The sequence below is a fragment of the Pan troglodytes genome, chromosome 20 (assembly GCF_028858775.2).
Source record: "Pan troglodytes isolate AG18354 chromosome 20, NHGRI_mPanTro3-v2.0_pri, whole genome shotgun sequence".
Lineage (NCBI taxonomy): Eukaryota > Metazoa > Chordata > Mammalia > Primates > Hominidae > Pan > Pan troglodytes.
Window position 1 is genome coordinate 41,042,831 of NC_072418.2, and position 24,714 is coordinate 41,067,544.

At 47.4% G+C, this 24,714-nt stretch overlaps 1 protein-coding gene across 7 annotated transcripts in view; it reads left to right on the forward strand.

Annotated features, from left to right (window-relative positions):
- Positions 1-24,714, forward strand: part of SIPA1L3 (signal induced proliferation associated 1 like 3) — a 310,057-nt gene that overhangs the window by 4,238 nt on the left and 281,105 nt on the right. Inside the window, exon 1 of one of the 7 annotated variants that reach the window (XM_009435510.5) lies at positions 14,426-14,666. The exons of the other annotated variants lie outside the window; for them this stretch is intronic. The gene's annotated coding sequence lies outside the window, so the exon portion shown is untranslated. Of the gene's footprint in view, positions 1-14,425; positions 14,667-24,714 lie in introns of those variants that run through there. 7 annotated transcript variants of the gene reach the window in all.

Genomic DNA, 24,714 nt, shown 5'->3' on the forward strand with positions numbered 1-24,714 from the left:
TTGTAACGTGTCAAACAATACAGAGGTGTAGGGAAAATACCTAGTGCCACCCTCCACTCCAAAACCCCATGTCCCCAGAGATAACCATTTATTCAGACAGTGAGTATCTATTAAGTATCTATTGCTAGGCTTTGGAGATAGCATAATGAACAAAATGGATGTGCTCTCTGCCCTTGTGATTTGGACAGATGCTTCAGTTATCTTTTTCTGTGTTTATATTGATTATGTTTGTATGTATGTGCGTGTGTGTGTGTGTGTGTGTATCGACTGTTTTCTTCCTCCTCCCATACCATTCCCCAAAAAAGGAGGGGGTGGGGATCAAGCTACACCTATTTGTAACCCAGTTTTTTCAATTAATGGCTGGGCATGTCCTTCCAAGTCATTACATATAGATCTGGCTTGTCCTTTTCAACAGCTGTACCCACATTCTTCAGTGCAGAGAGACCACGCTTTATTCCAGCATTCCCCTACTGCTGGTCCTTTAGGTTGTTCCTCTGAGATGTCTTTTTTTTTTTTTTTGAGACAGAGTCTTGCTCTATCGCCCAGGCTGGAGTGCAGTGGCGCAATCTCAGCTCACTGCAAGCTCCGCCTCCTGGGTTCACGCCGTTCTCCTGCCTCAGCCTCTCCGAGTAGCTGGGACAACAGGCGCCCGCCACCACGCCCGGCTAATTTTTTGTATTTTTAGTAGAGACGGGGTTTCACCGTGGTCTCGATCTCCTGACCTCGTGATCCGCCCACCTCAGCCTCCCAAAGTGCTGGGATTACAAGCGTGAGCCACCGCGCCTGGCCCCTCTGAGATTTCTTTACCTCAGCAAACACACATCTAATAAGTATCCTTGGTGGTAGCTCAGGAGATCGAGACCATCCTGGCTAACACAGTGAAACCCCGTCTCTACTAAAAAATACAAAAAAATTAGCCAGGCGTGGTGGCCGGTGCCTGTAGTCCCAGCTGCTCAGGAGGCTGAGGCAGGAGAATGGCATGAACCTGGGAGGCAGAGCTTGCAGTGAGCCGAGATTGTGCCACTGCACTCCAGCCTGGGCGACAGAGCGAGACTCCATCTATAAAAAAAAAGAAAAAATTAGCAGGGTGTGATGATGAGAGCCTGTAATCCCAGCTACTTGGGAGGCTGAGGCAGGAGAATTGCTTGAACCAGGGAGGTGGAGGGTGCAGTGAGCCGAGATTGTACCACTGCACTCTAGCCTGAGTGACAAGAGTGACACTCTGTCTCAAAAAAAAAAAAAGTATAAAAAGTATCCTTTCACATAGGCAGCATGGCCCAGTGGCTGAAGCACAAACTCTGGGGCCACATGGTCTGGGTTCACACTGTGACTCTATCCTATATTAGTTGTGATACCTTGGGCAAATCATGTGTCCTTCTGGGCCTTAGTGTCCTGATCTGAAAATGGGGATGATACCAGTGTCTTCCTTATAGGGTGGTTGTTGAGAGGTTCCATAAGATTATCTATGTCAAGCCTTCAGGGCAGGGCCAGCTGTGATCTTTTTTTTAGAGACAGGGTCACTCTGTTGCCCACGCTGGAGTGCAGTGGCGTCATCATAGCTCACTGTAACCTTGAACTCCTGGGCTCAAGTGATCCTCCCACCTCAGACTCCCTAGTAGCTGGGGCTACAGGTGTGCACCACCACACCCAGCTAATTTTTAAATTTTTGTAGAGATAGGGTCTCACACTATGTTGCCTAGACTGGTCTCGAAGTCCTGGCCTCAAATGATCCTCCCGCCTCAGCCTACATGTGTTCTTTCAAACCCAGAGAAATTCACAGGAAGAGCCAACCCAATCACTTGAAACACCAGGTAGAAATAAGAAAAAGTTATATTGCAGAGATCCCGCTTGGAGATGTTGGGGGCCTAAGGTAAGGGATCCAGCTGCCCCTGAAAGAAGGGAGGAGATTTGCCCAGGAAGATAGGAGCCAGTAAAGTGCCCTGACCACAGTGGGTGGTGGGGGTGAGGGGCTGGTGGTGGAGCATCAGTGGGAAATATCACTCCTCATATTTGCAAGAAGTGTGCCATGGTTGGAAGGTGGCTTAGGTGGCGGGCAGACCAAGTTCAAATCACAGTATAGCCACTAACTTGTAAGATGTGCACTGAACTTTTTTCTTCATTGGCAAAATGGTATGATAGTAGTCTTTATCTCGGGGGTCGCTGGAGACTGAATGAAATGTCTGCAAGACTTTCAGCACATTAGGCTGTCATTAGCCCTGTGCAGTTAGCTACTATTCTTATTTTATTGAGTTGACAGATGTGTTGAGACCCTGCTGTGAGCCAGGGTCCTATCCTAGGCACTGAGGATTCAGCAGTCAACAAGACAGACAAGATCCTTGCTGTCCTAGGGTTTACATTCTAGCCATTCTAGCCCGGGAAGACACACAATAAACAGGATCATTTCACTTTGTGTTTTTGAGATGGAGTCTCGCTGTCACCCAGGCTGGCACAATCTCAGCTCACTGCAACCACTGCCTCCCAAGTTCAAGCCCATCTCCTGCCTCAGGCTCCCGAGTAACTGGGATTACAGGCATGCGCCACTATGCCCTGCTGATTTTTGTATTTTTAGTAGAGGAGGGGTTTTGCCATGTTAGCCAGGCTGGTCTTGAACTCCTGACCTCAGGTGATCTGCCTACCTTGGCCTTGTGCAGTGCTGGGATTACAGGCGTGAGCCACTGTGCCCAGCCTTTTCTTTCTTTTTTTTTTTTTTTAATTAAAAAAATCCTGGCTGGGCACAGCGGCTCACGCCTGTGATCACAGCACTTTGGGAGGCCGAGGCGGGCAGATCACGAGGTCAGGAGATCGAGACCATCCTGGCTAACAAGGTGAAACTCCGTCTCTACTAAAAATACAAAAATTAGCCAGGTGTGGTGACAGGCGCCTGTAGTCCCACCTACTCGGGAGGCTGAGGCAGGAGAATGACGTGAACCTAGGAGGCAGGAGGAGGCGGAGTTTACAGTGAGCCTAGATTGCACCACTGCACTCCAGCCTGGGCGGCAGAGTGAGAGGCCGTCTCAAAAAAAAAAAAAAAAAAATCCTGATCCTGCCTCTTCAGATAGTTTTAACTGTGATGGAGAAAATTTAACAGGGTAAGTGGAGAGAAAATGGCTGATGGGGCAAGATGGCGGTGGTTACCTTAGCTTGGATGGTCAGGGAAGGCCTCCCAGGCCTCTTTGAGGAGTCATGTGAGCTGATACCTTAATGAGCAGTGGCACTGGCTATGCCGAAAGTTGAAGAAAGAACATTCTAGGTAGAGGGAACAGCAAGTGTTAAGGCCCGGAGGTGGGAGTGAGTTTGCTACAAAGAGTATCAGTGTGACTGGAGAAGAGTTTAATTCCTAGTTTTCAAGTTGATACTACTTTAATTTTTTTTTTTGTGGCAGGGTCTGCTCTGTCGCCCAGGCTGGAGTGCAGTGGCATGATCTCAGCTCATTGCAACCTCTGCTTCCTGGGCTCAAGTGATCCTCCTGCCTCAGCCTCCCAAGGAGCTGGGATTACAGGAATGTGCCACCACACCTGGCTAATTTTTTTTTTGGTACTTTTAATAGAGGAGACAGGTTTCACCATGTTGGCCAGGCTGGTCTCAAACGCCTGACCTCAGGTGATCTGCCTGCTTCAGCCTCCCAAAGTGCTGGGATTACAGGTGTGAGCCACCGCACCCGACCACATTTTTTCTATTTTTTGTAGAGACCTGTTTTGCCCAGGCTGATCTTGAACTTCTGGGCTCAGGTGATCCTCCACCCTCAGCCTTCCAAAGTGCTGAGATTACAGGCACGAGCCACCATACCTGGCCTACTTTTTTATAAAATAATAATAATGATAGCAGCTTACCTGGTGCTTACTCTGTGCTAGATGCTTTTCTAAGCATTTCACACATTCCTCAGTTAATCCTGACAGTAGTCCAGTGAAGTAATTAACTTGATCAAACTCATTTTACAGATGAGGAAACTGATTCCACCCTCCATGCTCTTCACCTGCATTCTAAACTCTTCCAGGGCCCTCCTTACCAGGCAGAGGCAAATTGAGGAAGTGGACACAGCATTTCCTTTCCTTGTTGTTTGACATGCAAAGCACTTTAGACTATATTTAGTACCTAATTGATGTGGCAGCAGGGGCCGCCTGGGATGTTGTGGCTTCATTTTTGCTCTCAATGAGACACGGTAGGGATGGTTTGGTGGTGGTTTCAAAACTAAAGACCCTCCAGCAGAGCCTGTCAAGTAAAACAAGGTTGACTGCTTGGTTGCCATACCAGGCACAGGTTAGCATGAAACAAAGTGTAGTGTCCAAGGAGAGGGAGCAGGGTGTCTCCTTTGGGTGAGCTTTGCAAGGGGACTTGGGACTTGGCTGGAAAAGGTGTTTTTGTTTGTTTGTTTGTTTTTGTTTTTGTTTTTTTTTTGAGTTGGAGGCTCGCTCTGTCGCCCACGCTGGAGTGCAGTGGTGTGATCTGGGCTCACTGCAACTTCCGCTTCCTGGGTTCAAGCGATTCTCCTGCCTCAGCCTCCTGAGTACCTGGAGTTACAGGCGCCCACCGCCTCTCCCAGCTAATTTTTGTATTTTTAGTAGAGATGGGGTTTCACCATCTTGGCCAGGCTGGTCTCCAACTCCTCACCTCAAGTGATCCGACGGCCTCAGCCTCCCAAAGTGTTGAGATTACAGATGTGAGCCACGCACCCAGCTGGAAATGGTGTTTTAAGCACACTAGCCATGTGGGCTGTTAAAGTATCATACTATAGCCCATCAACTAAGACAATGATTCTTGGACCTGTAAGGGCCCCAGGTCCCTGCTCCGGCATCATGACCTGTGTGCACTTTGATTTGCTGTGCCTGGGCGTATTTTGAATGAAGGGTAGCCCTGGTTAGATGTGAGGACAGTAGTGGGTGCTTTTAAGACTAAAAATATTGGGTGGGCATGGTGGCTCAGGCTTGTAATCCCAGCACTTTGGGAGGCCGAGGTGGGAGGATTACTTCAGGCCAGAAGTTCAAGACCAGTCTGGGCAACATAGACCCCAAATCTGCAAAAAAAAAAAAAGTTTTTGTTTTTGAGACAGTTCTCACTCTGTTGCCCAGGCTGGAGTATAGTGGTATGATCATAGCTCACTGCAACCTCTGCCTCCTGGGTTCAAATGACTGTCCTGCCTTAGCTTCCGCAGTAGCTCGGATTACAGGCGCCCACCACCACACCCAGCTAATTTTTATATTTTTAGTAGAGATGGGGTTTTACCATGTTGGCCAGGCTGGGATCAAACTCCTGACCTCAGGTGGTCTTCCCGCCTCAGCCTCCCAAAGTGCTGGGATTACAGACGTGAGCCACCGCATCTGACCTCATCTCTGCAAAAAATTTTTAAATTAGCCAGGCCTGGTGATGTGCACCTATAATCCCAGCTACTCAGGAGGCTGAGGTGAGAGGATCACTTGAGCCCAGGCACTACCACACCTTGAGCCCAGGAGATCAAGGATACAGTGAGCTATGATCACACCACTCTGTGTCTAAAAAAAAAAAAAAAAAAAAGACTGAAAGTATGGAGAGCATCTTTCATCTGTCCGTCTGTGAAACATTTCTTCACCTACCCTGTGTGTCAGGATCCATGCTTGACACTGACAGTATAAAGTTGAATAAGACACTGGTTCTCAAAAGCCCACAACAGTGCTGTCTGTTAGAAATATAATGTGGGGCCGAGCGCGGTGACTCATGCCTGTAATCCCAGCACTTTGGGAGGCTGACGCGGGTCGATCACTTGAGTTCAGGAGTTCGAGACCAGCCTAGCCAACATGGTGAAATCCCATCTCTACTTAAAATACAAAAATTAGCTGAGTCTGGTGGCATGTGCCTGTAATCCCAACTACTCAGGAGACGGAGGCAGAGAATCACTTGAACCCTGGAGGTGACAGTTGCAGTGAGCCAAGATTGCACCACTGCACTCCAGCCTGGGCAACAGAGTGAGACTCCTTCTCAAAAAAAAAAAAATGTGGGTCACTGATGAGGCTCATATAGGTAATTAAAAATTTTCTAGTAGCCATATTTTGAAAAGTAAAAGGAAGCAGGAAAGTAATTTTAATGATATATTTTATTTCATCTAAAACATCATTTCAACATGTAATCAATATAGAAATTATTAGTGAGCTATTTTACTTCCTTTTTTCCACATTAAGCGTTTGACATACAATATGTATTTTACACTTTCAGCGTATCTCAGTTGGTACCAGCCATGTTTCAAGTGCTCGGTGGCTACATGTGGCTAATGGCTACCACATCGGACAGCACTGGCCGAGGGTATGAGATTCACGTGTAAATCAAAGGTGGTAGTTCAGTGATAGATCTGACATGCCACTCCTGTTTTATCTTGGCGGAGAAGGGCAGATGTATGATGAAAAGCAGGTTTATCACAAGCAGTTATAGCTAACCAAAGAGCTACTGTCCATCAAACTTGCTGTATGTGCCTGGCACTGTGCTTGGTGTTGGTGGGTGTTGCCTGTGTTCGGAGGTGCCAGGGACTACGGTTATTCCCATTTCATAGATGAGGAAGCTGAGATAAGGCAATGAGAGGTCACTTGCTCAAAGTTGGGAAGTGGCAGAGGCAGCATTTGAGCTCAGGTGCAGAGTGTATACTTTTAAACCTGTTTTATATTTTGTATTGGAGGGTGTTTAAGGGGGATAGGGTCTGAGTTTTGAGCAATGAAAACCATAGGAGGGACTTGTTGCACAAAATCAATTCTGAGGCCGGTCGTAGAAGATCATGCCTGTAATCCTAACATTTTGGGAGGCCCAGGCAGGAGGATTGCTTAAGCCCAGGAGCTTGAGACCAGCCTGGAAAACAAAGCAAGACTCCATCTCTACAAAAATTTTAAAAATTAGCTGGGTATGGTGGCTTGTGCCTGTGGTCCCAGCTACATGGGTGGCTGAGGTGGGAGGATTGCTTTAGGCCAGGAGGTCAAGGCTGCAGTGAGCCGTGATTGTGCCACTGCACTCCAGCCTGGGTGACGGAGAAAGACCCTGTCTCAAAAAAAAAAGAAGTCCCAGTTTGTCAGCATTGATCTCTGGGTTTACATTGGTGTCGGTGTGCTGGTTTGAGACCTGAATGATTGAGAGGTCCACTCCTTAAATTGACCTCTAGGTTTGCTGGAACCTGGAACCTTACCTCCCAGGAAAGAGAGGGGTCTTTGGGGAGTTGGGAGGAGGGTGAGCAGGGGGACTAAGGAAGGCAAGGAAAGGTCTTGGCGTGTTTGAAAGCTCATTTCTTTGTTTTTTGTTTGTTTGATTGTTTGTTTGTTTTTGAGACAGGGTCTTGCTCTGTCACCAGGCTGGAGTGCAGTGGCGCGATCTTGGCTCACTACAACCTCCACCTCCTGGGTTCAAGTGACTCTCCTGCCTCAGCCTCCCGATTAGCTGGGACTACAGGTGCGCACCACCACACCTAGCTAATTTTTGTATTTTTAGTAGAGATAGGGTTTCACCATGTTGGCCAGGATGGTCTCAATCTCTTGACCTTGTGATCCGCCTGCCTCGGCCTCCCAAAGTGCTGGGATTATAGGCATGAGCCAGCATGCCCAGCCTGAAAGCTCATTTCTAAATTGCTGCTTTGGGGCCAGGCCTGGTGGCTTATGCCTGTAATCCCAGCACTTTGGGAGGATGAGGAGGGCGGATCACCTGAGGTCAGGAGTTCAAGACCAGACTGGTCAGCATGGTGAAATCCCATCTCTACTAAAAATAGAAAAAATTAGCCAGGCATGGTGGTGGGCACCTGTAATCCCAGCTACTTGGGAGGCTGAGGCAGGAGAATCAATCGAACCCAGGAGGCAGAGGTTGCAGTGAGCCAAGATCACACCACTGCACTCCAGCCTGGGCGACAGAGCGAGACTCGGTCTCAAAATAAATAAATAAATAAATAAATAAATAAATAAATAAACTGCTGCTTTGGACATGAAACCTGTTATGTCGCTGACTCTGGCCCTCATTGCTGTGTATTCTGGTGGGTGCTGTGGGCTCTGGTGGAAGCAACAGCAGAGCTTAGCTTGTGAATGTGTCTTACCCTTGGTGTGCTCCAAAGACATTGCCAGTGGATGGGGTGCGGGGAAGGGACATCACAGTGGTTTCCTCTGTCAACTCTATGAGAGTCGTGGTTCTAGACTTTTTGGAGGTGTCAGGTGCAGGTTGAATCCTGGCCTTCTACCTAAACAGGGCAGGTGCTGGAGATTCTCAGCTTGTTCCTGTCCCCAGATGGTGCTCACCACACTTATCTCCAACTGCTGGACAGTGCCTGGCATGTGAGAGATGCTCAGTAAGTATCTGTTGAATTAATGATACGAGCCAGCATTCACTGAGCTTTTACTATGTAGGAGGCACTGTTCTGAGTGCTTCTCAGCTAATATCTCATTGAATCCTTAGAACCACTCCTCGGGGTAGGTACTGTTGTTATTCCCATGTCTCGTAAGAGGAAACTGAGTTACAGAGAAGTTCAAGTCACAGAGCTGGTGAGTCTCAAATTCAGGATTCCTATGCAAGTCACTGGCTCCAGAGTCTAGGCTCTTAAACACTCACTGTGTGGTCTTTCGATGAACAGACAGACGAACAGATGGGGCAGACAAGCAGGACCATTCTCACTAGTTCCGGCCTTCTCACTCCACACGTGGTCTCCCCCTGTTTTGGGGGAGCCCCACAACAGATCCCAGGCCCCTTTGGGCCCTGAGGCTTTTTTTTTTTTTTTTTTTTGAGACAGAGTTTCACTCTTGTTGCCCAGGCTGGAGTGCAGTGGCGCGATCTCAGCTCACCGCAACCTCTGCCTCCCAGGTTCAAGCGATTCTCCTGCCTCGGCCTCCCAAGTAGCTGGGATTATAGGCATGCACCACCACGCCTGGCTAATTTTGTATTTTTAGTAGAGACGGGGATTCTCCATGTTGGTCAGGCTGGTCTCAAACTCCCGACCTCAGGTGATCTGCCCGCCTTGGCCTCCCAAAGTGCTGGGATTACAGGCATGAGCAGCTGTGCCTGGCTGGGCCCTGAGGCTTTAATACCCCTCTGGACAGTGCTTCTTGGTTTGTAATTTTTTTTATTTTTTATTTTTTGAGGTAGGGTCTCATTCTATCACCCAGGCTAGAATACAGTGGCATGATCAGCTCCCTGCAGCCTCTGCCTCCTGGGCTCAAGCGATCCCCCATCTCAGCCTTCTGAATAGTTGGGACTACAGGTGTGCACAACCATGCCCAGGTAATTTTTAATTTTTTTATAGAGATGGGATCTCTCTATGTTGCCCAGGCCGGTCTTGAACTCTTGGACTCAAGCGATCTTCCCTTTTTCCTCCCAAAGTGTTGAGATTACAGGCATGAGCCCACCATGCCCAACCTAAAAAGTCCTTATCTATAAGATGCTCATGCTGAAATATCTATGATTAAACGGTTAAGATATCTCGGATTTCCTTCAAAATAATATAGACAGGCAGAGAGTGCAGGGGCTCAAGTGTGCATGGGTGAATAAGAGATGAAATAAGATTGTCTGTGAGTGGAACTATTGAAGCCAGACAATGAGGGCTTATTATACTCTTTTTTTGCCTTGATGTTTTGAAATGTATCATCATGAGAAGTTACAAACAAGTACAACAAATTTCACCCAGCATTTGTGTATTTCAAGCTCAAGTGTACATACAGGGGAATTCCCTGCCTCTGCTCAGTCCACTTACATAATACAAATGTTTGCTTTTTTCTTTTTTTTGTCTCTATTATATGAGCCAATACTTGGCCCAAGGCTGTGGAAGCCCCTTTGATAAAGCCGTGTCTGGCAGCAGTGGGAACACCCGGCCAGGCCCCAGCAGCCCTGGCTTCTCTGAGCAGTGAACACCGTGGCACTGGCCTTCGAGTCAGTTTACTGAGGTCCCTTTTCCCTGAGATCTGTTTCCCTCTAGCACCTGCCTGTGGGGCCCCTCCCACATTTTTTCCAAGGACTTGTTTCAACAAAAAGCCTCAGACCCTCCCCTCAGGACAGATGTACACAGATCTTCTGACACCCGGCCTTCCTCTGGTGGGTCTTTGTTGAGGCCCCACACGAACCGGAATCCAGTCCTTGGTGTGCCCACAGCACCGCGGCAGGAGGCAGGAAACGTGCCCCTTTCCAGTTCTGACTCTGGACAAAAGAAGAGAAAGGGCAAGATGCAGCTTGTGACAGTGCCTGGGACCTGATGGTATTTCTAATCAAGCTAGCAGCTACAGCGCCTTTACGGCCGGCGTGTGCTCCCCGCTCCCATCACTGCATTTGTGCTTTGGGGGTCTGGAACAACAGCGCATGAGTATGTGGTAAAATTCTTATGCGGAAGTGGCAGGAAAAGAGGGGAACGTTTGGGGGCTTCTCCTGATGGTGTGCTGCCTGGTGGGTAGAGATGGTTGATGGGAACAGGAGTGCTGGTTGGTCAGATCCTGCCAGTGCTGGCGCCGTTTGTTGCATCTGATGGTGAGCTCTTTCCTCTGGTGCCCCGTTTTTCTATGCTGTGCTATTGGTTTGCAGGGAGGAAGGCAGGGAAGTCCTGCACCCCCTCAAGCTTCCATAAACTTCCACCCCCAGCACCATCTTCATCTCTGTCCTTTCTTTTTCTTTCTTTTTTTTATTTTTTTGAGACAAGGTCTTGCTCTTTCACCCAGCCTGGAGTGCAGTGGCATGATCACAACTCACTGCAACCTCGAACTCCTGGGCTCAAGTGATCCTCCCACCTCAGCCTCCCAAGTAGCTGGGACCACAGGCACATGCCACCACGCCTGGATAATTTTTTTTTTATTTTTGTGGAAACAGGTTCTTGCTATGTTGTCGTGGCTGGTCTCGAACTCCTGGCCTCAAGTAATCCTCTTGCCTCAGCCTCCCAAAGTGCTGGGATCAAAGGCATGAGCCACCATGCCTGGCCTGTTTTTCTTTCCAAGGCACCTTTTGCAGTTCTTTTAGTAGAGAGGCTTTCAGGTGAGTCTAGTGTGGAGGGAATGTCGTGAGCTCTGTCTTCAGTATAGGTAGGGCTTGATTTGTGTGTATTTCCTAGTGTGGAGGGAATGTCGTGAGCTCTGTCTTCAGTATAGGTAGGGCTTGATTTGTGTGTATTTCCCAGTGTGGACTGCACATTGGATCTGAGGGCAGCAAACCCCAAATGCTGATGGCGTGTCTGATTTTTTTTATTTTTTGAGATTGAGTTTCGCTGTTTCACCCAGGCTGGAGTGAACTGGTACAATCTCAGCTCACTGCAACCTCGGCCCCACCGGGTTCAAGCAATTCTCCTGCCTCAGCCTCCCTACTAGCTGTGATTATAATTGCCTGCCACCACACCCAGCTAATTTTTGTGTTTTTTTAGTACAGACAGGGTTTCGCCATGTTAACAAGGCTGGTCTTGAACTCCTGACCTCAGGTGATCCACCCACCTCAGCCTTCCAAAGTGCTAGGATTACAGGCGTGAGTCACTGAGCCCGGCCTTGATTTTTATTTTATTTTATTTTGAGACAGAGTCTCACTCTGTCGCCCAGGCTAGAGTGCAGTGGTGCGATCTTGGCTAACTGTAATCTCCATCTCCCGGGTTCCAGCGATTCTCCTGCCTCAGCCTCCTGAGTAGCTGGGACTACAGGTACCCGCCACCGCACCTGGCTAATTTTTTGTGTTTGTAGTAGAGACGGGGTTTCACTGTGTTAGCCAGGATGGTCTCGATCTCCTGACCTCTTGATCAGCCTGCCTCGGCCTCCCATAGCGCTGGGATTACAGGCGTGAGCCACTGAGCCCAGCCTTGATTTTTAAACTTATCAAGTCCTCAGTGAGGGGAGCACTGTCCTAGATACCAGGGTGCAGCCATGAGGAAAACAGACAAGGGTTCTCACCCTTCTGGGGCTCACCTTCAAGTGGAAGAGTCAATCAACAAACAAGATAAAGAAGTAAAACACGGCTGGGCACGGTGGCTCACGCCTGTAATCCCAGCACTTTGGGAGGCCAAGGTGGGAGGATCATGAGGTCAGGAGATCGAGACCATCCTGGCTAACACGGTGAAACCCTGTCTCTACTAAAAATACAAAAAAAAAAAAAAAAATTAGCTGGGCGTCGTGGCGGGCGCCTGTAGTCCCACCTACTCGGGAGGCTGAGACAGGAGAATGGCGTGAACCCGGGAGGTGGAGCTTACAGTGACCCGAGATCGCGCCACTGCACTCCAGCCTGGGTGACAGAGCGAGACTCCATCTCAAAAAAAAAAAAAAGAAAAAAAAGAAGAAGTACAACACGCACCATGTCAGTTGGTGATAAGTACGAGGGAGCAGAAATTAAACAGGCAAAGGGCCTAGGAAGCAGTCATGCATGGCTTCACAATGGGGCTGTGTTCTGAGAAATGTGTTGTTAGGCTATTTTGTTGTGTGAACCTCATGGAGTGTACTTGCTGCAAACCTAGATGGCACAGCCTCCTCCACACCTAGGCGCTATGGAGTAGGCTATTGCTTCTAGGCCACAAACCTACACACATGTGACTGCCCTGAATTCTGTGGGCAGTTGTAACACAATGGCAAGTATTTGTGTATCTAAACATAGAAAAGGTACAGTAAAAATATGGTATAAAAGATTTTTTAAAAGGCACACCTGTACAGGGCACTTACCGTGGATGGAGCTTGCAGGACCGGAAGTTGCTCCAGGTGAGTCAGTGAGTGAGTGGTGAGTGGATGGGAAAGCTAGGACAGTACTGTACACCACTGTAGACTTAACAGACACTGTACATTTAGGCTACACTAAATTTATTTTAAAAAATATTTCCTCAATAATACATTAACTGTAGCTTACTGCAACTTGTTTACTTTGTAAACTTCTAAATTTCTTAACTGTTTGGGTTTTTTTTTTTTTCTTTTTTTTGAGACAGAGTCTCGCTCTGTTACCCAGGCTGGAGTGCAGTGGCACGATCTCAGCTCACTGCAACCTCTGCCTCTCGGGTTCAAGCGATTCTTCTGCCTCAGTCTCCCCAGTAGCTGGGATTACAGGCACCTGCCAACTGTAATCTAGTTTGTTTGTTGTTGTTGTTTTTGTATTTTTAGTAGAGACAGGGTTTCACCATGTTGGCCAGGCTGGTCTCGAACTCCTACCCTCTGGTGATCTGCCTCCCTCGGCCTCCCAAGTGCTGGGATTATAGGCATGAGCCACTGCACCTGGCCTTGACTCTTTGGTAATACCACTTAGCTTAAAACACACCTTATTCAGTTGTACAAAAATATTTTCTTTATATCCTTATTCTGTAAGCTTTTTTTCTATTTTTAAATTTAAAATGTTCCGTTTTTATTTTTTTGCTTTCTGAGCTGCTTTTAGTAAAAACTAAGACACAAACACATGAGCCTAGGCCTCCACAGGATCATTAGTATCACTTTTCCTCCTCCACATCTTGTCCCACTGGAAGGTCTTCGGGGGCAGTAACACACGTGGAGCTGTCACTTCCTATGATAACAGTGCCTTCTTCTGGAATATCTCCTGAAGGACCTGCCTGAGGCTGTTTTACAGCTTTTTTTTTTGTATATAAGTAGAAGGAGCACACTCTAAAATAACAATAAAAAGTATATGTACAGCCTGGCCAACATGGCGAAACCCCATCTCTACTAAAAATACAAAAGTTAGCCAGGCATAGTGGCAGGCGCCTGTAATCCCAGCTGCTCGGGAGGCTGAGGCAGGAGAATCCCTTGAATCCAGAAGGCGGAGGTTGCAGTGAGCTGAGATTGCATCACTGCACTCCATCCAGCCTGGGTGACAGAGCAAGACTCTGTCTCAAAATAAAATAAATAAATAAAGTAGTGGGTAAAAACTGGAACCTTGGAGCTCCTCTGCTTGGGTTAGATCCCCACCCCAGCACTTTCTTCCTGTGTGACCTCCAGCCTATGACTTATTCGTTGAACTTCTCATCTGTAAAATAAGAATGCTGATAGTTCCTCCTTAGAGGGTCGCTGTGAGGGTTAGGAGAGAGAATTCATATGTAGCACTTAGAACAGCGCCTTGTGCAGTGAGCATTCCGGTTGTGGTTGTTATTATTAGCCAGCCAAAGCCGTTCGGTTGTGCTTCCAAAGCTGGCTGGAAGAGTCCAGCGACCGTGTTTAATCATTAAGCTGCATTGCCTCTGTGAGCTAGCACCTCCTCTGCACGGGCCAAGGAGCCCGCCTTTAGATTGTACGGTTCTGAATGAAGCATCCAGGCGCAAGCTCAGGGCAGGGGACGGTGTGGGCACAAGTCCAGCCCTGGCTCTGTCAGTGATCAGGTGGCCTGTGCCTGAATCCGAGGTAATAGGCGAGCCGCCTTTGTTACCTTTGAGCTTTCTTTCAAGCCCATTCAGACTCCTCAGACCACGTGTCTGATGAGTAAGGAGGCCTTTTCTTTCCCTCCCCCAAAGGGACTGTTGGCAAAACAGCTTTCTTTGGGAACGCGCCTGTTCACGACGACCAGCCATCTCCTGGGGAACTCCGGTGGCTGGCGTGTTCCTGCGGCTGTTGAATAAGTCGCTGTTAGGAGCTGGCACGGCAGGTTCCAGTTTCCGCATTCCAGGCACCCACAGCGGGCTGGGGGCGGGCACCACTGAGGTCGGCCTGGAGAACCAAGGCAGGTGGCCTCGCCCTGGGAGGAGCAGGGACAGGAGGAGCCCACCTGGGGCTCCCCTGACAGCCACCTGCCCACTTTGTGATCAGAGCCGTGTTCGGGGAGTCTTTCAGGTGAGCGATATTCATTAAATGTGGCAGTGACTTGCAGAGAAAGTTAATCATGTTTCTTCCTCTCCGGAGTTAGACAGTTAGCTTTTTTTGTTTTCTTTTTTTTTCCCCCCTCTTCTCCCTGAAATGTTTACCTGTCTGCTCCTAACTGTGAAGAAAGAGTGGGCCGGGTGTTGACGGACTGAGAAAAATGGAGGACATTTCTCCCAAGAGAAGGAATCGGTGACTGTTTTAGTGAGTTGAGCTCCTGCTGGATGCAGACTTCTGTGCCGGGGCTGGGGGCGATCCCAGCCTGGTGTAGATGAGCTCTGTGGTCTCGCCTGAGTCCGCTTTCCTCTCTGGGCCTCAGTTTCCTCTTCTTGTGAAATGGGAACTAGCAGCAGTGCCCAATGAGTCATCTATGTAAAGTGCTTCAAGCCTGGGCACTGAGCGGTGCTCAAGTCCCCCCTCCCCAACCCCAGGCCCCCATTTTCCCTGTGTGACCTCATCTGTGACCTCTCAGCTGCTTGCTTGCTGTACCCCAGCTGCACTGGTCTCCTGCTGTTCCTCCCTCAGAGACTTTGCCCTGGCTGTTCCCTCTGCCTGCAACACTTCCCCTAGAATCCCCAGCGCCGCCTCCCTCCCTCCCTCCCTCCCTCCCTCAAGTCTCTGTTCAGATGTCACCTTCTCCATGAGGCCTCTCTCCTTATTAAATTGCACCTTCTCCCTCACCCTCGCCCTTACTCTTTGCTTTATTTTTCTTCATAGCATTTACTTCCACTTGACATATTTTGTCTATGCTCTGCTTGCCAGCTCTAGGCTCCATAGAAGCACAGGCACTTTTGTGTCCATCCTTGTAGAACCGTTCCTGGCACGTGGTAGATGCGGGCTAAATTGTGATATGAATGAATTTATATCAGGTGCAACATGATCCAAGGATGGGTGGCCAGCCCCGTTTGGGGTTTGAGGAGGGTGTCAGCTTTTCCAGGAACCTGTGGCTGTGGGTGAGGCGGCATGTGCAGATGCCTCCCCCTGGTCACCCAGCGGCTCTCTGGCACCTGCCTGCAGCATCCAGCCCTCTGCCTTCCTGTCCCGCAACCCCTGCAGTCTGTGCAGCCCAGGCCTGGTAGTGACTCATCTGGGCAGCCTGGGTGCCTGTGGCATGGAACAGGAAAGCTTGGCCTAGTCAGTGGAGAGGATGTCAGGTTCATTTAGGTGGAGAAGGCTGTGTGGAAGACACCACCCATATACACACATCTCATATGTATCTCCAGCCCCTGCTTGCTGTTCCTGCAGGGGGAGGCCAGGGAATGCCTGGGAGGTAGCAATTAACCAGCCAGGCACAGTTGAGCCATCTCCCCTGCTTTAATGGGTAATAATTCTTGCTCTGGGGCTGAACAAGTTTTAATTAAATGGTGAGCGCGAAGAATCTGACCGTGTAATAGCTGACACGTCCTCATCTATTTTCTAGCTCCCGGTGTCAGCAATTGATTCTGTAAAAATATCCTGGGCAGGGCTTCCCTGAGCTCCGTGAGTGAGGTCAGTGGCCTTCTTGGATTTCTCCCAGCATGAGGCACCAGGGGACTGAGGTGCTGATGGACTTCGCACCGCTGTAGCATACATCATCGCACGTCAGGACCTGCTGCTATTTTAAGAATGTGCAGAGCAGGAGGGAAGCTCTTCTGCAACATTTAACACATATGTCCCTTGAGCTCCCAGTGCGGGAGTTTGGGGTTGAGTTGAGGACTCTCCTATTACACTTATTTCATGTAATGCCTGAGCCCCAACACTGTGGGCACAGTACTTCTCTGGGCCACAGGTTCCTTATCTGGAAAATGAGGATAATTAATAGATGATTAAACGAGAAGTCAAAGTGAGATCAGGTGACTCAGCGCTGTGTCTAGTGCATAGATAGCAAATTAGATTTAAAAAAGACAATTCTTTTTAAGAATTTTTTTCAAGCCCCTTTTTAATATTTTCGGTCTGTCCTTTTTTGTGCCCACCCCCGACCCTGGTTCCACCCCTGTGTCAGCATCCTCCCGCAATCCTTCACCCATGGTAACAATCAAGGACTGTATGTATCTTTCCACATTTTTCTCCATGGTTATATAATCCTATAGGAGATAATATTACACTTATTTTCTTGCATTTTGCTCTTCTCACATAGCAGTGCCATGTGGAATGCCTCTGAGTCCTTGCATAGCGCTCAGATTTGCTCTTTTTAGTGGCTGCGTAACACACAGTGGTGTGGATGCACCATAATTGATTTGGCCAAGACATCACTGATAGGCATTCCCTTTGCTCCTAGAGTTTTTTTTTCCCTCAAATTATTATTTTTATTGATAGCCTTCTTTAATTAGATTGCAGATGTCCAACCTGTTTGGCCACCTTGTTAAGCTCTAGGCCTTTGAGAATGAATATGAAGTAACAGTAGTGCAATGATGCCTCTCGTCCAGATAGAGGATGTATTTTTGGAGGGTTCTCACCAAGTCCAGCGCTGTGTTGAACCAAAAAGCATTTTTTAAATGCTTTTTCATTATTAGAATAATTAATAGATTCATCACACTTAGCCAGATTAGTTGTGTTTAATGTACTTATTATGAAATAAGAGTGAAAGGACAGTTCATGTTTTTTCATATTAACAATCTTGGTTGGAAATCAGAATGTGCAAGAGATTTTTGTTTGGATTTGTGATTGATTGTGTGTTTCTTTTTCAGGTGGCACTTTAGTTAGGGACTGTGCTTGTGTTCAGGAAACTTGTACAGCATTGTACCCAGATAGAGGTTTGTTCTAGTTGTCTGTTGCTGCACCACAAGCCACCCCCAAACTTAAGGCCTTAAAATGACAGCAGTTTCTTATTTCTTGTGAACCTGTGGTTGACTGGGGCTCAGCAGGATGGTTCTTCTGCTGGTCTTGCTTGGGGTTTGTTATGTGGCTGCAGTCAGAGGGTGGATGGGGTTGGAACATTCAACATGGCTTTACTGAAATGGCACCTTAGGAATGGCTGGGTCCATGTCTGTCCATAGTCTTGGGACCTCTCCTTTCATGTGGCCTGGCCAGCCTGTAGCTGGACTTATAACACGGCAGCCGAGGGCTTTTGTGAGCCTTCTTAAGGCATAGATTTAGAACTGGCCCCACATCACTTCTACTTCATTCTGTTAGTTAATGCGAGTTGAAGAGTCAGCCCAGATTCAGTATGGGAGGGATATCACAAAACAAGTTCCAGGAGGTGTGGTCCACTGTGGGCACCTTTCTATCCTGGCTACCATGGGGTTCATTTTCTCATGTAAGAAGTGCAGAGCTCAGCAGGCTAAGGTGATGCTCACCTTACCCTCTCTCTGCTGCTCCAGGTCACCATCCTTAGCCTCATATTCATAAAATGGTTGCTCCACTTCCAGCCTGATATCCTTGTGATGGGCAGGCAGAAGCAGGGCTCTAAGGAAAGAAGACAGCACCTGTATCAAGAAGCCAAAGCCTTCCCTGAAATCCTTAGCAGACGTCTGCTTGTGACTATTTGGCTAGAACTTTGTGACATGGCCACTCCTTGCTGCAAGGACATCTACAGTTTTTCAGCTGGGCCCATTGCCACCCTGAGCAAAGGGTCAATAAGGAAGAAGACGGAGAGTGGACATGTTGGGCATTCACCTGCCAGCACTCCATCCAGACAGCCACAGAAGTGGTGGGTAAACAGAGACAGCATACATTCACTTATCAACTGTTTAGTAAATTCCTGGCATGGGCAGGGCACTGGGCTTCTCCCAAAGACTGTAAGAGTGTGCAGGATTATTTGCAGACCTTGACCAGATCATTGCTGAGCTCACCTCTCTCATATCAGTGTTCGAAGTTAGTCTAATGATAAGAATAGTAGCCAGTCTCATTAAGGGCTTACCTTGTGTAGAGGAACTGTTATGAATACTTTTCATAAGCCAACTCAGTGAATCTTCACAGTGGCCCTATGAAATGGGCATTGTTATCACCCCTTCTTCTCAGAGGCAGAAACAGAGGCACAGAGAGGTTCAGTAACTTGCCATATTTCCTCTGACAAGGGCATGGTGGAGTTGAGATGCAGTCTCTCCTGGTCTGGCTCTGGAGGCGTGTACTGAACCATTTGGCTATACTGCTTTGGTTAATTACAGGAAACATTTCTTGTTGAAATGAATATGTAATTGACAGCAGAATAAAACATGAAACAAAAACCACTTACTACTCCATCCCCTCCACTCCTGCTTCCTGCCTCATTGGTCTCATCTGTCAGTAACCTAGTATATATTCTTCCTCACCTCTTTCTAAATGCATTAATTTTTAAAATCTTTTTAGAGTCTGGGTCTCACTGTGACACTTAGGCTGGAATAGAATGGTTGTTTGGCTCATTTTTTTCATTTGTTTGTAGAGATGGGATCTTGCTATGTTGCCCAGGCTGGTTTCAGACTCCTGGGCTCAAGTGATCCTCCTGCCTTGGCCTCCCAAAGCATTGGCATTACAGGCGTGAGCCACCATACCTGGCCTGTATTAACTTTTTAAGGATGGCCTTTGGACACACAGAATTGGATTAATCATAATGCGTGATGCATGATACACTGGCATTTTTGGTCCATGAAAAAAATATTCATCTATCATAATGAACAGCCGTTAGCCCACTGTTTGCCCAAGAACTTGAATATTACCAGTAACTTACATGTACCTATGTGGTACTTCCCATTCACTTTCCTGCCTGCTCTCTCAGAAGTGACCACCATCTTGAATTTTTTATTATTCTTTGCTTTAAAAGAATGATTTTTGAACTTTATCAAAATATGGCTGAGTGTGGTGGCTCATGCGTGTAATCCCAGCACTTTGGGAGGCTGAGGCAGCAGGATTTCTTTAGCCCAAGAGTTTGAGACCAGCCTGGGCAACATGGCAAGACCTCATCTCTACAAAAAAATTTTTAAAAATTAGCCAGGTGTGGTGGCATGCACTTGTGGTCCCAGCTACTTAGAAGGCTTAGGAGGAAGGATTGCTTGAGCTCAGGAGGTTGAGGCTGCAGTGAGCCTGGTTCGTGCCACTGCACTGTAGCCAGGGCGACAGAGTGAAACCCTGTCTCAAAAAAAAAAAAAAAAAAAGGCCAGGCACGGTGGCTCACACCTGTAATCCCAGCACTTTGGGAGGCTGAGGTGGGCGGATCATGAGCTTAAGAGATTGAGACCATCCTGGCCTACATGGTGAAACCCCATCTCTACTAAAAATACAAAAAAATTAGCTGGGTGTGGTGGTGCGCACCTGTAGTCCCAGCTACTGAGGAGGCTGAGGCAGGAGAATTGCTTGAACCCAGGAGGCGGAGGTTGCAGTGAGCTGAGATGGTGCCACTGCACTCCAGCCTGGGCGACAGAGCAAGACTCCACCTCAAAAAAAGAAAAAGAAAAAGATATACTGTACATAGTTTTCTGAGACTTGCATTTTTCACCTAATATTGTGATTCTAACATTGATTTAGACTGGTACCACTGGGACTCATGCATTTTTATTTACTGCCATGTGAGTATTCCACTGGCTGAATATACAATGTTTTTGTTTTAGGCATTTCCATGCCAATGGACATTTTGTTTTCAGATTTTTTGCTGTTCACAGGCTGCTGTGAATATTGTTACACTTACTTCCTGGTGCACATGGACAAGCATTTCTTTCAGGTATGTACTGGACATGAGATTTCTGGATTGTAGGTTGTGATCATCTTTAGCTTTGCCAGATATTACTGAGCTGCTCTTTAAACATCCCACCAAGGATGAGTTTCTTTTATTCTGTATCCTTGTCACATTTGGTTTTGTAAAACTTTTTTACTTTTGCCAGCCTAGTGGATAGGAAATGAAATCTCACTGTGGTTAATTTACCCCTGAAGACTAGTAAGGCAGAATATCTTTTCATTCATGTTTCTCCTTCTGGATATTGCTTGCTCATCACATCTGCTTCTTTTTCTTTTTTTCTTTTTTCTTTTTTCTTTTTTTTTAGGTGGAGTTTTACTCTTGTCACCCAGGCTGGAGTGCAGTGGTGTGATTTTGATTCACTGCAACTGCACCTGCTGGGTTCAAGCAATTCTCCTGCCTCAGCCTCAGGAGTAGTTGGGATTACGGGCACCTGCCACCACACCCAGCTAATTTTTGTATTTTTAGTAGAGACGGGATTTCATCATGTTGGCCAGGCTGGTCTCAAACTCCTGAGCTCAGGTGATCCGCCTGCCTCAGCCTTCCAAAGTTCTGGGATTACAGGTGTGAGCCACAGTGCCTGGCCACTTTTGCTTCTTTTTCCTATTGAATTGTAGGTGTTCTTTATATACTGTGGCTACTAATCCTGGGGTGGCAGCCTATTTAACCTAATAAAAGTTTATGATCCTCGGGTCATCCTTTCTGTAGTTGTTTTCTCTCCCCTGCTATTCTCCTCCCAATTCCATGATACCTTTTTGTGTACCTCCAGCTCACAGTGATCCACTCTTTGAAACAGTCCTCAACTTCTGGGCATTTGTGTATGTTAGTACAGATATATGACTGACTATACCTGTTCTACCCACTGTGCCGTTGCATTTTGGTATCAGATGTATCTGTTAGGATTAGTTTCAACTACAGGCTGGCCATGGTGGCACACACCTGTAATCCCAGCTACTCAAGAGGCTGAGGTAGGAGAATTGCTTGAATCCAGGAGGCAGAGGCTGCAGTGAGCCGAGATCGCACCATGCACTCCAGCCTGGGCGACAGAGTGAGACTCCATGTCAAAAAAAAAAAAAAAAAAAAAAAGGATTAGTTTCAACTGCATATAATTTAGTTTCAACAAAGTGACAGTGGCCTAAGCAAGATAGCTTATTTCTCTCTCACATAAAGGAGCCCCGTAATAGACAGGCAAGCCTGTGTTCTCATCAGGGACCCAGGCTGCTTCCACCTTCTGGCTCTGCCACCTGTATCCTGCCACCTCATGGTATGAGACGGCTGCCCAAGCTCCAGCCATTACGTCCCAGGAGGCAAGTAAGAAAAAAGGAGACTTAAGTTGTACACAGCAAGTCTCCTTACACCTTTGCCCAGAATTTAATCTCACTACTATATGTAGCTGCAGGGGAACCTGGGAAATGTAGTTTTATTTCCCATGGCCTTATTCTTAGCTAAAATTTAGATGTGATTGCTAAGTGAAAAGGGGAGACTCAATATTGGAGTAGGCAGCCGGTAATGTCACTAGTTCTGAGGTGTTCCCTAATAGTGGAGCTGAAAGGAGCCATCAGACACCAGAATGGTACCTGTAGATGATGCCCTCCCCACTTTTGGTTCTTTGATTAATTACACAGATACTTACGGAGCACCTGTTTTGTACAGACACTATTCTGGGAACTGGGAAGAGAGTAATGGAAAAGCAAACGAGGTCTCCACCCTTGCAGAGCTCGTATTTTAAAAGAGCAGCTAGATAATAAGCAAGTCAGTTACTTAGTGAGTCAGAGATAAGGGGTGTGAAGAAAAATAAAGGAGGGCTGGGCATAGAGGCTCTCAACTGTAATCCCAGCACTTTGGGAGGCTGAGGCAGGAGGATTGCTTGAGCCCAGGAGGTCAAGGCTGCAGTGAGCCGAGATTGCACCGCTGCGTTCCAGCCTGGGTGACAGGCTAAAAAAAAACCCTGCCTAAAAAAAAAAAAAAAAAAAAAAAGCTTTACCTCTTACTAACTCATGACCACTCTGTTTTCTTCTATATCCACCACCACCCACCCTCTACTGTATTATTTTAACGCTAAATAGTTGAGTATCTGCAAGATAAGGATTCTTTAAAGACATAATGACAAGACCATTTTAATCATGACAATAATTAACATTAATTGCTTACATCATCTGGTATCCGCACAGTGTTAACATCTCAGATCATCTCATAAATACCTTTCTAGAATTGGTTTGTTCCAATCAGGACCCAACAGGGTTCACCATTGGAGTTGGTTCATCTGCGTGTGAAGCCTCATTTAATCTATGGCTTCTCCCTCCCTCCAGCTCACTGCAACCTCTCTCTCCCGAGTTCAGGCGATTCTCCACCTCAGCCTCCTTAGTAGCTGGGATTATAGGCATGTACCACCACGCCCAGCTAATTTTTTTGTATTTTTAGTAGAGACAGGGTTTCACCATGTTGGCCAGGCTGGTCTCAAACTCCTGACCTCAAAGGATCCTCCCACTTCAGCTTCCTAGAGTGCTGGGATTGCAGGAGTGAGCCACCACACCTGGCTTGATTTTTCTTTGTTTTTCTCTTGCAGTTTATATGTTGAGAAAGGCCATGTCATTTGTCCTGTATATGATCAGGCCTGGATCTGACCGATCATATCCCTGTTGCAGTGTTTAACTTATTCGTCTATCTCTGTGTTTCCTATAAATGAATCATTGGATTTGCAGAGTAGGTGAGTTTCAGGTTTGAGATGTACACACACACACACACACACACACACACACACACACACAGTTTCTTTTTTGGCGGGCAGGGCTAGCCGTCCTCCTAGGTGTTGCTGTGTATCCGTTAGGGATGTAAAGCTGGGGGCCCCTTTCTGTATTGGTGTTAGTGGCCGTGGATGACCATTGCTCAGAGCCATTATTTCATTTGGGGTGTACAAAAATTGTGCTGTTGTAATTCTGTCCACCTCTTCATTTATTAGTGGGACTGTTCCTCTAGAGAGAACCTGCCCCTCATCTATTATTCAGTTATCCTGAGGGTACTGGCTCTTTTGAACTTTTGTTTGCCTTAGAAATGACTATTGAACAATTGGGCTGGTGGTTTCTAATCTGTTGTGTTTTTTTTTTTTTTTTTTTCCTGCAGAGATTCAAATCTTCCTTTTTTTTATGTTCATTCATTTGACATTTGCCGGTCTCCACCACTGCTCATACCCTGTCCTGAGCTTGCCAATAAACAGATGAACCAGTCCAGTCATCTCATTGTGTGGGCACGGCTGCTCCAGGCCTTACCTTTGACCGGGTGGGGCCTTGTGGGTGTTTGTCAAAGTAATGAGACTGTGGACATTCCCATCTTTCTCTTTCTTTCCCCTGTCGTGCATTGTCAGACCTTATAGTCTTTGGTGAGTTCCTGCTCTATGCCAAGGAATTAGTCCTTTATGCTTGGGGCAAGAGGTTTTTGAGTATTTGGATTTCTTCTGATCTGAAACTCCATTCCTAGACAAAAGAACAATAAAGGGCTCCATTGCAGAGGCAAGCCCTGGTAACCTGGCCAGGGGCGAGCCCTGACCCCAGCCACTGTTGTCTGGGTCATAAATTCTTGAGAGCAGTAGCACGCTTGAAATCATTTAGATGCTTTGGGATCAGTTATTCATTATATTGCACGATATCTAAGGGCCTCTTTGCTGCTAGAGATTACAACACATTCCTCCTGGGGGCAGAAGATTTATTGTGCAGTGATGTGCAAACTCATTCATTCATTCCATTGTTAACTTCTTCATTCAGCAAATATTTACTGAACATCACATATGCTTCCAGTGCCGGGGACGGAGCCCGATAAGGTCTGTCCTCTTGGAGTTCATTGTTTAGGTTGGGGGACACAGTCAAGGAAGAAGTAAACAGATTAATAAGATAATTCCAGATGGGGATGAATAATGCTGTGGAGTCAGGAAAGCAGAATGGCAAGAGAGACACGCCTGGAAGTAGAAGGGATTGTGGGAGGCTGGAAAACTGGGGTGGTTGGGGGAGAGCCTCCCCGGGGTGGTGACATGCCAGCCGAGAGTGGAGTGGTATGCAAAGGTGCCTTGTGAAAGATCAGGGAAGAGCTTTCCCAGCAGAGGGAACAGCAGGTGCAAAGGCGCTGAGGCTGGAATGAGTTTGACGTGTGAAGGAGTGTGGGGTGGGGGTGGGAAGGAGGGGGAGGGCGGGAGACGGGGGTGGCGGGGGAGCCTGGTGAGGGTGTGGGTTTGATTCAGTGTGTCCTCCCATGCCCTCTGGCTACGGCATGGAGCATAGATTGAAGGTGGGAGTGGAAGTAGGGCAGTGAGGGGCAGCCTGTACTGCAGTGAGGAGAGAAGTAGAGTCCTGGATGAGAGTGGTGACAATGGGGACAAGAAGTGGGTGGCCCAACAGAACTTGTTCAGGG